Genomic DNA, 16,054 nt, shown 5'->3' on the forward strand with positions numbered 1-16,054 from the left:
GCGCTAGGGCCCCAATACATGGCAACAGCGAGGGGTTAGTAATTACAATATCGGTGCATCCAAAATTCAGATTGTAGTTTTAAACAAGAGTTACAAACATCTTCCTTTTCCACATAATTCAGTCTGCGGAAAAGCTTAATATAACTGCACAACATGAAATATCAACAGGGCCAATGAATACCATCAAAATGAATGCAGCATGAAATCCAGAAAATACAAAAGAATGAAAGAAAACAGCAAATCATATTTACATCTGTGACATAAAAAATAAATGTATTGTTCTCTTATTAACCTTTTCAATATCAACTTTACTTTGGAGAAGATAATTTAAGAGAGAGGGCAAAAGATATGCGAGCATTTGCTGGCCAAGTGTTGTTCTCGCAAAAGGCACAATCCAAGTATCTGTAGAACGTGAAGGGTATGTTCGTGCAAGTGCTCTTAAATTGGCGATGGAAAGTAGTTGGTTGGTTGGTTGGTTCATAGGAAGGGAAAGGCGCAGTATCTGTCACACTTGCTCTGTGGACACCTGAACCGCGCCGTAAGGGAAGGGATGAAGGTGGGAGTGAAAGTGGATAGAGAGAAAGGAGGGCCGTAGTGGAGGGCTACGGAGTAATTTCGACCACCTGGGGATCTTTAACGTGCGCTGACATCGCACAGCACACGGACGCCACTTCGTTTCGCCTCCATCGAAACGCAGCCGCCGAGGCCGGGATTCGATCCCGGGAACTCCGGCACAGTAGTCGGGCGCCTTACCACTGCACCACCCCGGCGGGGCTGGAAAGTAGTGCAGATTCAGAGGTAGCAATGTGCTGTTTGTAGCGAACGGCTAAGTTGTATGAATAGAGATGGGTCCCTGGCATTATTCTAAAGTTCTTGAAAAGCGGTATGGTATGAGTATAGTAGTCTGCTCCAGCTATATGGCGGACCGCCTTTTTCTGAAGTACATATAATCGATTTAAATTTGTTTGTGTAGTTTTACCCCATACAAGGAAACAGTAGTTTAGTTGAGACAAGAACAATGAATTGTATATATGAAGCTTAATTTTGGCCGGTAGAAAGGAATGGAATTTTGCTAATATACCCACTACTTTTGACAGGCGTGAAATTGTTTCATTTACGTGCCTATCCCAGGACATATTTTTGTGAAAATAAACACCGAGTGTTTTTACTTCGTCAACGATTTCAATAGGAGCATGGCCAAAAATTATACTATTATTTAGAGACATTATTGGCAACGATGACTGTCTCACGGAAAATAACATTGCTTTTGTTTTGGTTACATTTATTTCTAATGAATTAAGTTTGCTCCATGTGCTCAAATGATTCAACGATTCATTTATGTCATTTACAAGCTCGTTGTAGTCATTGCTTCGAAATAAGAGTGTTGTGTCATCCGCATATATTATATACTCTGGCCTTGCACTAATGTTTACAATATCATTGACATAAAAATTAAATAAGAGGGGCCCCAGGATGCTCCCTTGAGGCACGCCCATAGTAACACGCTTTGAGGAAGAAAGATTTTCGCCTATTCTAACACTTTGTGTACGATGCTCCAGATATGAGCGTATTAAGTCTAGGGGCAGACCTCGGATTCCGTATACTTCTAACTTTTTGAGCAATGTCCTATGATTTAAACGATCAAATGCTTTGGAGTAATCAATGTAAATACCAGCGACTAACTCTTTGTTTTCAAAGCTTCGTAGAATGAATTCTTTTTGTGTTAATAGAGCTAGTTCAGTAGATCTGCCTTTACGAAGACCATATTGTGCGGGAGTAATAAGACAACATTTATCAGCAAATGCAGTAATTCTAGTTTGTATTAATTTTTCTAAAGGCTTAGAAAAAACTGGTAGAATAGATATTGGACGGTAGTTTGACAAGTTATTTTTATCGCCTCCTTTAAACAGCACTATTACCTTTGATGCCTGCATTTTCCGAGGAAAGGTTCCTGTTGAAAGGACCAAGTTATATATAAACGAAAGCTGCGGTAAGATCAAATCTAAAACGTATATAACCGGCTTGATTTGTATGTCATCAATATCGCAAACCGTACTATTATTCATAGAAATGAATTCTGCATGAATCTCACTCTCATCTGTCGGCCTTAAGTACAAACTATCGCTGTTTCTGTTAATTACATTTATTGCCTCAGAATGATGTGAACTCGAAACTATGTTGACAAAATGATGATTGAAAGCTTCCGCCAACTCAACACCAGATACCAGAGAGGCATTTAATGTTAATTCGGAAACGCTGTGATCTGTAAGAGAACGGTTTAAAATCTTGTTTATGTTTTTCCACAAAACATCCGGTTTAGAGTTGTACTCTGGCTGAAAAAGATTAAAAAGGTATTCACGCTTCTTATTCCGTATCACAGCATTGGTTTTGTTTCTATGGCGTTTAAAAATCTTCCAGTCATTTGTGTCTCGTGTGGTTATGAGCTTTTTGAACAATTTATCTTTCCTTTTTATCATCTTAAGGCATTCTTTCGTTATCCAAGGTTTCTTTGATTTGCTAGTCTTTTGCTTAGGGACTAAAATGAATGATGATAGGTAAGACTTTAAAAATAGTGACAATAAAGTATTATATGCTTCATCAGGCGTTTGCGAGCAATACACTGCATCCCAGTCTGTTTCTGAGATAATAGTGCGAAATTTTTCCAATGTGTTGTCGTTTATATTCTGCATTTTCTGGCAAACGTCCGGTTTCTTTACCCTCTTTCTAGGGGTCGATCGACTAAATAAAAAAATTGGCATGTGATCACTGATATGTGAGACGAAAACGCCGGCAGTAGTATCTTGTATGGCTTGGTTGGTTATAAACAGGTCTATCAAAGTACTACTGTTTGGTGTTACACGTGTAGCAGATTTAATTAGGTTGTTGAAGCCATGCGAGTCCAGGAGTGTTTCAAAATTGTGTTGTAGTGTAGATAAATTTAACAGGTCAATATTCAGATCACCTCCGAGTATAAGCACGAGCTTATTTTCGTTTACATAATTTAGTATCTTATCGATGAGAGAGAGAAAATTTGACACATTGCCCTCAGGAGGACGATACATCACTACAAACAGATATTTTTGACATATCACAGCAAGGCACTCTGTACTTGGCGTTATAAAAGAAAATTCTTCAAGCAATTCACATTGAAGTGACTGTTTTACATGCATAAGGACACCACCACCACGTTTGGTCGCTCGGTTTAAAAAGAATGTGCTATATTCTGCATCCTTCATGACGTCACGAACAGATGTAAACCATGTTTCGGTTAGCATTATGACGTCAAACTGAAATCTGAAAGTGTTTAGTAGAGCACTTAATTGATCTTCTTTATTTCGTGCCGACTGTATATTTAAGTGAAAACACGTAAGACTGTTCGGATCATAGTGGAGAGAGATAGAGTTTAAGTCTAGAGGTTTTATCGCCATTTCAGGACGCAGAAACACAGCAGGAGGTCAGGCATACCTTCTTTAGGCAATCTTATCTATATCACGTTCACACTGCACATGAAGCACGCTTGATTTCTCTTCTTTACGAGCGAAGATTCTGCCATCCCTCACCCACACATACTTCCAGTTGCAAGCCTTTTTCTTTTCAATAGTTTTACCCAGTAGCAGCTTTAGTGCTGGGCAGAGGTGCTCAGCAAGAGAGTGGCAGTGTAGCTGATGCTAGAAAACTAACTTTTCAATGGATGACATTGCCTGCTATGTATGAGCAAATGTGAGCTATTATTGATCATAATCGCTCTCTTAAAGGTGCTATTAGCTTTTCAAACTTGCCACAGCAAATGCTGAACTTGTTAGCATCACTGTCTAATCTTCAGGGAGGATATACAAAGAAACATAAAGTACTAAAACTTATTTTAAATTTTTTAGCATCGTTGTATATGTCATCGCGCTCTACCTCTTTAATCGCGGGCATCGGGTATACCGGTTGGGACTCATCGACACCGAAAACAGCGGATTCACAACCAGTTCTACGCCAGTTTTGCGCCAGTATAGCCCATATTCTTACACACTTCAAGTTCAAACACTGCGTGAGAATCCAAATAGAGGAGACAAGCTTCTTCAGAGCTAGCTGCCTAGCCTAGATAAGAATCTAGTATACCTTTGCAGAGCCTAAGCGTCCGCTGCATCATGGAAAATCAAGCGGGGAACGTTTCATGATTAAAGAACGCGTGTCTATTACCTATCAGCGCTTTTCAGCTGATAGATACCACTTCCGCAAAAAAATGTCTCCCGCATGCAGGTAACATTCATCGCAGAGAAAAAACGAAGCGTCCTTGGGCTGTGCCATGCGAATTGGCATTGTTGTTGTGGCTGTAGGAAGCAGGAAAAGAAAATGCACGGGCCTGATACTGGCTCTGTAGCTGAGCCACCTCTGTTACCTCGTGCAGATAGAAAAGAGATAATAAAGAGAGAAAGACGCGTGCCGCAACAACAGCCTTCGTCATCCACTGAAGCGGTGGCGGGTGCAATGACGGCCTATAATAGACAAACTTCGGTGGCAGGCAAGCCCCCGCAAGTGGCGGATACAAACTTCGGTGGCAGGCAAGCCCCCGCAAGTGGCGGATACCTACCTGACCCAGCTCTATCAGGGGAGTACTAATGGGGCTAGGACAGGTAGGTTTCCACCGCGCGTTGGCGTTGAGCTGCTTAGGGTATGCTACGCTGGAGTGCTCAATACGGTACGCCCATCTCCCTTTTAACATATTGTACTAATATTATCCTCTTCCTTTCCGGCGCTGCTCAGGCGTTCACAAAATAAGTTTGAGAGATAATGCGCCTTTCCCTTCCTCTAAACCAATAATTTTAAATATTCTTAAACATTCGATTTCGTTTAGGTTAGTTGAAGGAAACGAAATAGCAGTTCCTGCTTCGCTTTTCGCTCGACACTCAAACCTCCGTCAAGATCACTCTGAACTACAAAAGAAACCTCCGTCAAGGTCGCTCTGAAGTATCAAAGCAATATCTGATTCTTCATACAGAGGTACAAATCAGAAGTAGAAAATTTGGACGGTCATCAATCGCTGAAATTATAACTATGTCGACTGAATAACATGTTGCAGAGCCTAATTAGGTGCAACGAGTGTTTGGAAGTTCGTGGTGATTCCAAACCTTATCCCAAATCCGGCGCAAGCAAGCATGAAATAATTTAGTCTTCTTAGCCACAATGCGCTAATATATTAGTCCTTATAATTCATTCATGGGACGATGCTGCTATGTTGAGGTAAATCAGTTCATGATTTTGCTACTGAGTTGTTCCACTTGGGATTGCAGAGAGCGGACACTGAAGACAAAGCTTTCAAACAACAGGCATTTTCTGCATGCACCAGCCGACACTGCTCGACCCAAAACTTTGGGGCTGGGAAAGGTAGGTCAGCGGCGCTTGCGGCAGGGCTAGCCTTCCGACGAAGTTTTATGTTGTAGGCCCTCATTGCACCCGCCAAAGCTTCGGTGGTCGACGACGGCTGTAGCGGCGCGCGTCTTTCTCTCCCTTTTCCTTTTCTGTCTTCTCTATTTTCTCTTGTTGTTGTGGCTGTAGGAAGAAGGAAAAGAAAATGCACGGGCCTGCTACTGGCTCAGCTGAGCCACCTCCTCTGCCTCGTGCGGACAGAAGGAAAAAAAAACTGATTTATTTATAGAAAGGGAAAGGCGCGGTAACTGTCTCACTTGTTTTCTGTGGACACCGCAACGCGCCGTAAGGGAAGGGCTGAAAATAGGAGTGAAAGTGGAAAGAGAGAAAGAGGAGCCGTAGTGGAGGGCTACAAAGTAATTTCGACCACCTGGGGATCTTTAACGTGCGCTGACATCGCACACCACACAACCGCCTCTTCCTTTCGCCTCCCTCGAAACGCAGCCGCCGAGGTCGGGTTCGAACCCGGGTACTCCGGCACAGTAGTCGGGCGTCTTACCACTGCACCACCCCGGCGGGGCGACAGAAGGGAAAACAGAGAAGAAAGGAAAAAGAGGAGGGAGAGAAAGCCGTGCGCCGCGACAACAGCCGTCGTCCACCACCAAAACGGTGGCGGGTGCAATGACGGCCTACAACAAATAAATATTCTGTGGCAGGCTAGTCCCCACCGCAAGCGGCGGTGACCTACCTGTCCCAGCCCCATCAGGGGAGTCCTTGCAAGTGGCAGATTGTCTATTTTCTCTTCTGTCTGATCCCCAGGTGATCGAAAGTAGCCCTCCACTAATGCTCCTTTTTTTTTCTCTCTTTCCATTTTTACTCCCACCTTCCTTCCTGCCCTTACGGCGCAGTTCAGGTGCCCACAGAAACGAGTATAACAGGTACGGCGCCTTTCCCTTCCTGTGGACCAACTATCTCTTCTGTCTGTACGTGGCAGCGGAGGTGACTCAGCTACAGAGCCAGTAAGAGGCCCGTGCATTTTCTTTTTCTTCTTCCTACAACCAGCCCTGCCTGGGTGGTGCAGTGGTAAGACGCCCGACTACTGTGCTGGACTACCCGGGTTCAAACACGACCTCGGCGGTTGCATTTTCATGGAGGCAAAACGAAGAGGCGTCCGTGTGCTGTGCGATGTCAGCGCACATTAAAGATCCCCAGGTGGTCGAAATTACTCCGTAGCCCTCCACTACGGGTCCTCTTTCTCTCTTTCCTCTTTCACTCCGATATTCCTTCCTTCCCTTACGGCATGGTTGAGGTGTCCACAGAAAACAAGCGAGACATTACCTCGCCTTTCCCTTCCTATAAATAAAATAATTCTTCCTACAGCCACAACAACAGCCCAAAAATTACGAGCTTCTCTCTAGCGTGCGCTGACATCGCACTACACACGAACTTTGTTAAGGCCTTCTTATAAAATACCCGTCAATTGAATATAATGAATATATTTTCCCATATATTACTTTGGGCGGTGCATGTTCTGATATGCGCATAAGGAAGAAGGAAGAATTAACCTCCTTCCAATGCGCATATCAGCACATGCACCGAACAATGTAACAATATCTGGCAAAAATATATTCATAATTTTCAAATGACCGGCATTTTATAAGCAGGCTTTCGTAAAGTTCCTGTGCTGTACGATGTCAGCGCACGTTAAATATCCCCAGAGGATGGCTGATCATGGCCCTGATGGGGCTACGGACAGGTAGGTCATTGCAGCTTGCGGCTGGGGCAAGCCTACCACTTATTGTTTTTCGGTTCCAGGCCGTCATTGCACTCACCACCGCTTTGGTGATAGACGACGGTTGCTGCGGTCCGCGTCTTTCTCTCCCTCTCATTTGTCTTACTTCTCTGTTTTCTCTCCTCTGTCTCTCGAGGCAGCGGATGTGGAAGGGCGTTGCGCCGCGGAGCGTTCAGCTGCCAGGGTAATTCCCACGTTTTACTACAGGCCGTAATACGTAGACCGCGATTCGTTAAAGTCTAAAGTGTTTCTCAACACAGCACTTTGATCCGTACCATAAGCCACGATTTTATAAGAATTTAAAGGTTTTTGCACTGCATCACAGGGTACTGTGCTGCATGTTTTTTTTGTAGCTTGTTGCAGCAACAAACTGCCGGAATGCCGGAGAGTTGCCACGCCGGGGTGGTGCAGTGGTAAGGCGCCCGTCTACTGTGCCGGAATGAATGAAAAACATTATTTACACAAAGGGAATTCTCCCGGCATTGGTGGGGCCCTCAGTCCAAGGCCCCAGTGGCCTTTGCCGTTTTGCGCGCTCTGTCAATCAGCTTGAGCTGGTCGTCAGGCGTCGAGCAGGACAGCGCAGCCTCCCACTGCTCCGGTGTTAGTGTGGTGTTTATTGGTGCTACCTGTGTTTCTTGACAGGCCCATTTAACATAGTAGAGTGTAAGGGGTTCTGCGCATAGTGGGCATTTATTTTCATATGTAGTGGGGTGGATTTTACTGAGTAGACTGATTGGGGTATGTGTTAGTCTGTAGCTGTCTCCAGGCAACCGACTGTTCTCTATTGAGGTCTTCGTGGGGAGGTGGATAGATCCTTGTTAAGGCTCTTTGATGTTCAAGGATGACTCCATAGCATCTAGTGACTGCATCCGGTTCTCCGTCGTTGTGCACCCCCCGGTTGGCGTATGCTCGGGCATTGGCGTCGGCACGTTGGTTACCTTTGGCAGTCTCATGACCGGGTGTCCACGTTATGAAGCATCTCGAAAAGCTGATTTTTCTAGCCTTGTTTATGCGGATGGCCACAGTGGATATGCGTCCGCTGCTACACCTTCTGCATGCTTCTTGCGAGTCCATAATTATTTTTGTGGTAGCCTCCTCACCCTGGTGGGTGATAGCGAGAGCGATTGCCGCTTCCTCAGCCTCGAGAATGTTGTCGCTCTTGATCGAGGCGCAGTTGACTTCTTTAAGCTGGTGATCAACCACACTGGCTACCGCTCCGTGGTTTTCTTTGTATGTGGTCGCGTCGACGTACAATGTGTTTTTTTTCCTGCGAGGATGGAGAAAGTCCTTGCAAGGCTACCACCGGAACAAGACGTTTGTGCATCTCAGACACAGCGGCAACATGCTTCAGCCTCGCCCACTGGGCGGATGCAACTCGAAAAATAATCGCTGTTAAAATATGTCCTCCTTGGCAGCGGCCCATGGTGGCAGTCTCCGTGTATTATAGGCCTCTTACTGGCAGTCATAATACCGATTCATACGAGTGGCTCGCCAAAGTCCTGGCCCTCTCAGGAAGCCTCCCCATCCTTGTGGGAGGAGACTTCAATGCTAAGCACCCGACTTGGGGCTACGCCACAGCTGCCCAAGGGGACGCATGCTGCACGACACTGTAGAAATGTCTGGTCTATACATATACAACACCCCGGACATACCAACGCGCATAGGACTACACGCCCGACAACGAGACACGACACCAGACCTGACGTTGGCCACACCAGGATTCATCAGGCAATGGGAAGTCGAACAGACAACATGGAGAAGCGACCATTTACCAATTTTGATCACCCTTAACCGAAAAAAGATTCGTGAAAAAAGGCAAACGGTTACCATCGACTGGGAAAAGTTTCGGATAGCCACTGGCGGCAACTTCATGGACTTCGCGCAATTCAATGCCATGGTTGCGGAAGCACGGCCATCGTCCCGAGACACAATAATATGTGACGACACTACCACACACATGGATAGGCACCTTGCCAACTTGTGGCGAAAGGACAATATCCTTACGCAACAATACAGATATAAAGGAAAGCGCCACCGGGATCTCATGAGCCTTAAGCGCCAATATCGACTCATCAAGGAGTACCAACAACAGCTCGAAACAGATTCATGGCACAGCACTTGTGCGACGCTCGGACGCAAACCCGGCCTTAAATAGCTGTGGGGAATTCTACGAAGCCTGCTGGGGAAAAGAAAAGCACACCACCACTGGCAGAGCTGTTCGTGCGCGAGAACCCAGCTGCACTCGAGGAAAAGGTGATCCACACGTTCTTCCCGCATGCTTCTGAGATACCGACGCCACCATTGCCGGCGATCACGATTGACAACACAGTAATGGAACTTGAAAACCCATTTACATTTGGCGAGCTATTCGCAGCATTAGTCCACGGCAAACCGAAATCGGCTCAGGACACGACGGAGTAACATGGCAGGAGCTCAAAAATCTTAGCGACGAAGCCCAAAATCAGCTCTTAACTATCATAAGCGATTCATAGGAATCAGGAGTGGTGCCAGGTGCACTAAAGCTATCATTGATATACCCATACCGATATCAGGGAAGGACCACACAAAACCAGAGAACCTACGGCCAATAACTCTCACATCCACTATCTTCAAATTGATTGAGCGAATGATAGCCGCAAGAATACAGCATTATATCGAATACGTACAGCCTGGGTTGCATCCAGCTCAGGCTGGATTCCGTCCGAATATGGGCACGCATGATTGCCTTTGGCTGCTCCGCAGGGTAATCAACCGCAGGTCTCGCAAACAGACACCAGATTACATCCTCACAGATGATATGCGCAACGCATTCGACAATGTAAACCAACAGGTAATCCTACAAAAATTAGCAAAAAGATATCCCAGCCAAAAAGCATACATTTGGATATGCAGCTTCCTTCAAAGTAGACCTATTAGGCTTCATGGCAAAGCTTCGGGATGGAGCCCCAGAACCTATTACTTGGATAGGGGCTTGCCCCAGGGCTCTATCCTCGGGCCTTTGCTTTTTAACTTGGCCATGACCCGCGTAGCAGAAGCGCTCGAGCGACACACTTCGGCCCGCTTTACCATCTACGCAGATGATGTCACCATATGGACAGAAGCAGTGGATTACCCAAATGAAGAAGTCATGCAGACGGAGCTACAAACAGCAATCTTCAGCCTCACTGACAGCTTGGAAGCATTGGGGCTACAGCTCTCACCTGAAAAGACACAACGCATAAGCATAGACAGCAAGAATTCTACAAACGCCAAAATGCAGATTACACTGCATCTTGGACAACACAACAACACGTCTGCAAATGGGCAGACAAAAATCTTGGGGGCACAGATTTCTAGTTGCAACAGTCCTCGTAAATGGATTCGTACATTGCAACGTAACTGGACCCCGATGTTGCATATGATTCGCCGGATTTCAAACAAATACGGTGGAGCCCGGCAAACATCGTGCCAAACACTGTCTAGAGCGGTTGCTGTCGGCAGGATTCTGTACGGGGCACCTGTCTATGAGTTTTCTAATCGCGACGTTAAAGACATCGAAAAGCTACACAGGGCCACTCTTCGCACCATTACTGGGCTTCCTAAGCACACGAGGAATGAAGAGCTGCTTAAAATGGTCAGCATACCCCCATACAAGACATTATAAGAAAAAAATAAGAATGCGATCCCGACTGGAAAACACGACCCAAGGGCAGCAGATCATGGCATGGGACAACCGAATCAACATTGCTCCGAGGCCCCTGGGAACAGACACTTCACCCCCGTGGGAGGCGCCGGTAATCGCACTAAGGCTACAGCGACCTATTAGTAGGCGGAATGGGGTAGCTAGGCAACTTTTAGCACAGAGAACTGCCCTCACAAGACCACTCAATACAATAGACATCCACACTGACGCTGCAATTAGAAATGAAAGGGTGAATGTGGCATGGGTGTGTGTGCCAGCGCCTCAGCACAACGGACAGCACACGTGCCACCTACCTGGAGGAACAATTTTACACTCCGAGTTGCTTGCCATATGGGGAGCCATAAATACTATTACGACCGCTGAAGCCAGAAAAGATAACTTCAATGGATATCTAATTTTAACCAAATCATATGCAGCTATTGCAGAGCTGACGGCACCAACTACAGACGACGCAGTGGCCAAGGACATCAGAAAGAGGCTGTAGGGAATGCGGGAAGTTGGAATAGAAATTCAAATTATAAGGACACCGGGACATACTGGCACGAACGGGGGAAACACAGCCGCGCAAGCGGGTGGGCTTGCTGAAACGTACAATGCCCCACACTCCAACTCCATGCCTAAACCGATAGACTTAAATCCTTACCAAACAATGCTCACTAAAGGCTCCTCTAGCAGATCGATGATGCACTATGTACGCACCAAAATAAAACACGACAGTTGCTTAGATTACATGAAGCGACACCAACGCCGATGTTTGAGGACACGAAAGGGCTCACTCCACCACAAGAAATATTTCTCAACAAAGTAATAACAAACGCTGCTTACACACCGCACATACTTGACAAGTGGTTTCTCCGAAGACACGAAACACTCAAACACAACATATGCACGCACTGTCAGGAACAGTGTAATGCAGACCTAGAACATCTTATATGGCAATGTCCATCGTTTTCACGAGGAAGAAACAAAATTACGCATATTCCACACGACGACATGCCCACATTAGCAGGTCAGGTTATATCAAGCACCGAAATACAACACTCCACTGCTACATACGGCAGTGAGAGAGGCCTGCTTCGAGTAGTGTGAGAGAGGTCGACTTACAGCGCGAAGATCGGCCGTATGGCAAGCAACAAGCAACAGCTTGAAGAACCGTTAAGACGAAGAAGTTACACTCCCATCCCTCCTAACTCTCCAAGAACCCAAACAGCGGCCGGGAGCCATCCATTCCTTTCAATAAAGGCTTCATTCATTCATTCCCTGCGAGGCTTCTTTCGTGTGCCTCGGATCTTGCCTCTCTTCTGGCCTTGTGTATTTTCGGATGCATGTTTTTCGGAATCGGGTTGACCTTAATGATCCCTCTTATTTCTTTCGGTATGCTGCCCGTGCTGTATGTTTCTCTGCAAGCATCTCTCATGCCCAGTGTATTTAGCGTGTTCCTTCCCGTTTGCGTCTGCATGTCTTATTTTCTGCGTGAGAAAGTGGGCCTCGATGTGCTCTTGCACTGTGTTTTTTATGCCCAGTTTATTGAATTTTTCGGTCGAGGTTTTGACAGGTAGTGCAAGAGCGCATTTGTAGGCTTTCCTCAGAATTGCCTCCAGTTGTTCTTTTTCCTGTTCGAGCGGAATTCGGCAGGGGACGCCATATACAATTGGACTTACAACGAGGGCCTGTACTAGCCTGCATGTGTCCTCCTCGGACATGCTTCGTCTTCTGTTGGAAATTCTTGCTATCATTCGCGTGATCTGCGCGGTGGTATTTGCTAGCTGCCTGATTGTTTGATCTAAAGGGCAGTTGCTTTGTATCCGCATGCCTAGGATTTTTATTTGCGACACTTCCGGGATCTTCTTTTCCCCTATGTAGATGTCTATGGAGTTGTGCAGATCGTACCCTCTTCTGTGGACTCTCTGAGCACCTCAGATTTCTCCGGAAAACATTCAAGGCCGCAATGTCGAGCGTATGCGTTGACAGCATCTGCTGCTCTCTGCAGACAGTCTTGCTTTTCTCCTAAGGATCCCCTTGTCACCCAGATCGTGATATCATCAGCATAGATAGCATGTCTGGCTCCTTCAATTTCTTCGAGTTTTTTGCTAAGCCGATCATAACAATGTTAAAGAGCATAGGGGATACCATTGAGCCTTGCGGTGTTCCCTTTTTGGGGGTCGGGAAGGTGTCTGTCCTGATGGCGCCTATTCCAATGGTGGCGGTTCTGTTACTCAAGAAGGCTTTCACGTAGCTGTGTATTCTCTGCCCGCAATCTAAGTTGCAGAGCCCGTCTAGCACTGCCCTGTGACTGACATTGTCGAATGCCGCTTTGAGGTCGAGCGCGAGCAGGATGTTTTCCCCGTATTTCGGGACCGTGTTAAGCACCTCCTCCTTGATCTGCAGGAGGATGTCCTGTGTTGATAGATGTTTTCGGAATCCGAACATAGTGTGCGGCATGAGGTCATTGTCGTTCAGGTGGGTCTGCAACCTCTGAAGCCCAATTCTTTCATATACCTTTCCCAAACATGACGTCAATGAAATGGGTCGTAGATTTTCCAGGCTGGGAGTTTTTCCGGATTTAGGAATCATTACTATTTCCGCATGAGACCAGCCTTTCGGGATGGTCCCCTGCTCCCAGTGTGTGTTGATGAATTCAGTAAATCTGTGGATTGAATTGTCGTCCAAGTTCCTAATCATGGTGTTGGTAATGCCATCCTTGCCAGGGGTGGTGTTTTTTGTGGCAGACATAACAACGTGTCTGACTTCTTCTATAGTAATGGGTTCGTCAAGAGCGGGATTTGCTTCTCCCGTGTATGGCGAGCTGTAGTCGGCGCCCGTTTCGTCACCGATGTATCGCTGCGTAATGTTCTCTAGCAGTTCCCGGTCTGTACCTTGGAATTGGTGCGCAATCTTTTGGATTGTATTATGGTTTTCACATTTGGTCTTAGTTGGGTCTATGAGAGCCCTTAGCAATGCCCACGTCTTGGCCAAACCTAGGGTCCCCTGTAGATCGTTGCATTTCTGGTCCCAGTCCCGTTTTGAGAGCTCCATCGCATATTGTTCGGCTTGTTTTGTGACCTCGGCGATCTTAAGTTCGAGCTTTCTGTTGTGCTCCTGCCTTTTCCATCTCTTTAGCAACCCCCGTCTAGCATCCCAGAGGTGTAAAAGATGTTTATCCACGTTGGGCATTTTGTTGGTGAGAGTGACCTTCTTAGTGACTTTTTCCAAGTCGGATTTGATACCCTCTACCCAATCCTAAATGTCCTTGATCTCTGTATCCTGGGACTCCGCCCTGGTCTTTCTATAGGCTTCCCACTGTGTGAGTCTAGCTTGGCCATAATTTTTCCTGTTCGGAAGAGTTTCTATCTGGATGCGCAAGATGCAGTGGTCACTGCCTAGCGTCTCCCGTCGTTTTCCCATCTTGCCTGCCTTATTACTTTGACGAACGCTAAGTCTGGGCACGAATAACGATTGATGCGATTTCCCACTCGCGTTGGCTGGGTGTGATCTGTGATCAGGCTGAGGCTTCTGCGATAAGCTTCTCTGGCTAGATCCTTGCCTTTCGGAGTTTCTCTGACATAGCCCCAGCTTTTATGCCAGGCATTAAAGTCCCCAAGGATGAGAAGACCCCTCTTGCCTGCTGCTTGTTCTGCCTTGCCCAGCAGGTAGCTGAAGCTAGCGTTCTTTTGGCTGGGCGGGCTGTATACGTTAAGCAGGAAGATGCTTTCTTGGCTTCTCTTTTGGGTAATGGCTTCGATAAGAACGTGGTCAATGTCCGGTCCGTCGATGTCGTGTCTGATTGCGGGGATAGTTTTGGCAACCATCCCGCCGGGGTGGCGCAGTGGTTACGGCGCTTGACTACTGTTCCCAAGGACGCGGGATCAAATCCCGGCCTCGGCGGCAGCTTTTCGATGGAGGCGAAAAGCAAGGCGCCCGTGTGCTGTGCGATGTCAGCGCACGTGAAAGAACCCCAGGTGGTCTAAATTTCCGGAGTCCTCCACTACGGCGTCTCTCATAGCCTGAGTCGCTTTGGGACGTTAAACCCCACAAACCAACCAACCAACCAGTTTTGGCAACCAGCGTGGCGACCTTGCTTTCCCCCTGCCCCTCATATGCTGAGTAACCCGGGAGAGTGGGTAGGCAGCCGGTTTCCTGTAGGGCGATTATGTCTGGCGGTACTGTACAATTTGTGATATGTTGTTTAAGAAGACCCCGCTTTTTGCTGATCACGCGGCAGTTCCATTGCCATATTTCAAGGGTTTCCAACTTGACCGAGCTCTTACGGTGCCTCGGCATGCTCGGTCAATGGCCTATTATAGGGTTTGCCTCTGGATTTCATGCTCGTGAATTGTACTAGCCGTTCTCTATCTCTTTGCGCCTCTGCATGGATGTTAGAAATGAGATTACTAAGATTAGCTAGTGAGTTGTTCATGGCTGCCATGGCAGTTGCGAATTCTTGCCGCCCTATGGTGGCTGGCTGAGTTTCATCTGTTCGCGCTTTCGCGTCGATCTGCGCTGTTCTCTGGGCTTTGAGCACTTCTATAAGGTCGTTACGTTTCTGTCTCAGTTCAGCATTTTCCGCCCTTAGTGTCTGAATGGTTTGTCTTAGTTCTTGCACTTCGTTAAGTTGTCCACTAGTGTTTTTACTGAATTGTGCCTGCGCGTTCGTGTCTTTTGGAACAGTGGGAGAATTAGAGAAAAGCTGCGCTGCCCAGCTCAACTTACTCTGTTCCTCCTTTTTTATCTTCTTCTGCTGCTGCCCCTTTTTTGTTTCTGGTGGCTCCCTGGTCCTTGATCTCGAGCTCGACGCTGAACTGGTCCTGGATGGCGAAGTAGCATCTGCGCTGAACCAGCGTTTCCGAGCCCGGCCGCGTCCGCCCGTGCCGCCATCGCCCTTTGCTGCGCTGTCGGTTTCCTCTTTCGTTCTGGTCCGTGGACTCCTCGGTTTTCTTAGGCGTTGCTTGCACTCCTTTGCCCCTGTGGGATGCGCTTCCTTGCACAGCGCACACCTGGGCTCCCACGAATGACCGTCCTCGAAGACTGGTTCACCGCAGTTCGAGCACACAACGGTGTCAGGTGTCGGGCATACGTCCACCCTATGCCCAGGCTTGAAACATATATAGCACACTTGGCGCGATGATCGGTAGAGGTAGCAACGCGTCTCACCGCCGTAGTAATAAACGTAGCGGGGAACGATCTTGCCTTCGAATGTTATGACGGCGCTTTGAGATTTTCCAAGC

This window comes from Amblyomma maculatum, chromosome 11 (assembly GCF_055883805.1).
Source record: "Amblyomma maculatum isolate TAMU_Amacu chromosome 11, ASM5588380v1, whole genome shotgun sequence".
Classification (NCBI taxonomy): domain Eukaryota; kingdom Metazoa; phylum Arthropoda; class Arachnida; order Ixodida; family Ixodidae; genus Amblyomma; species Amblyomma maculatum.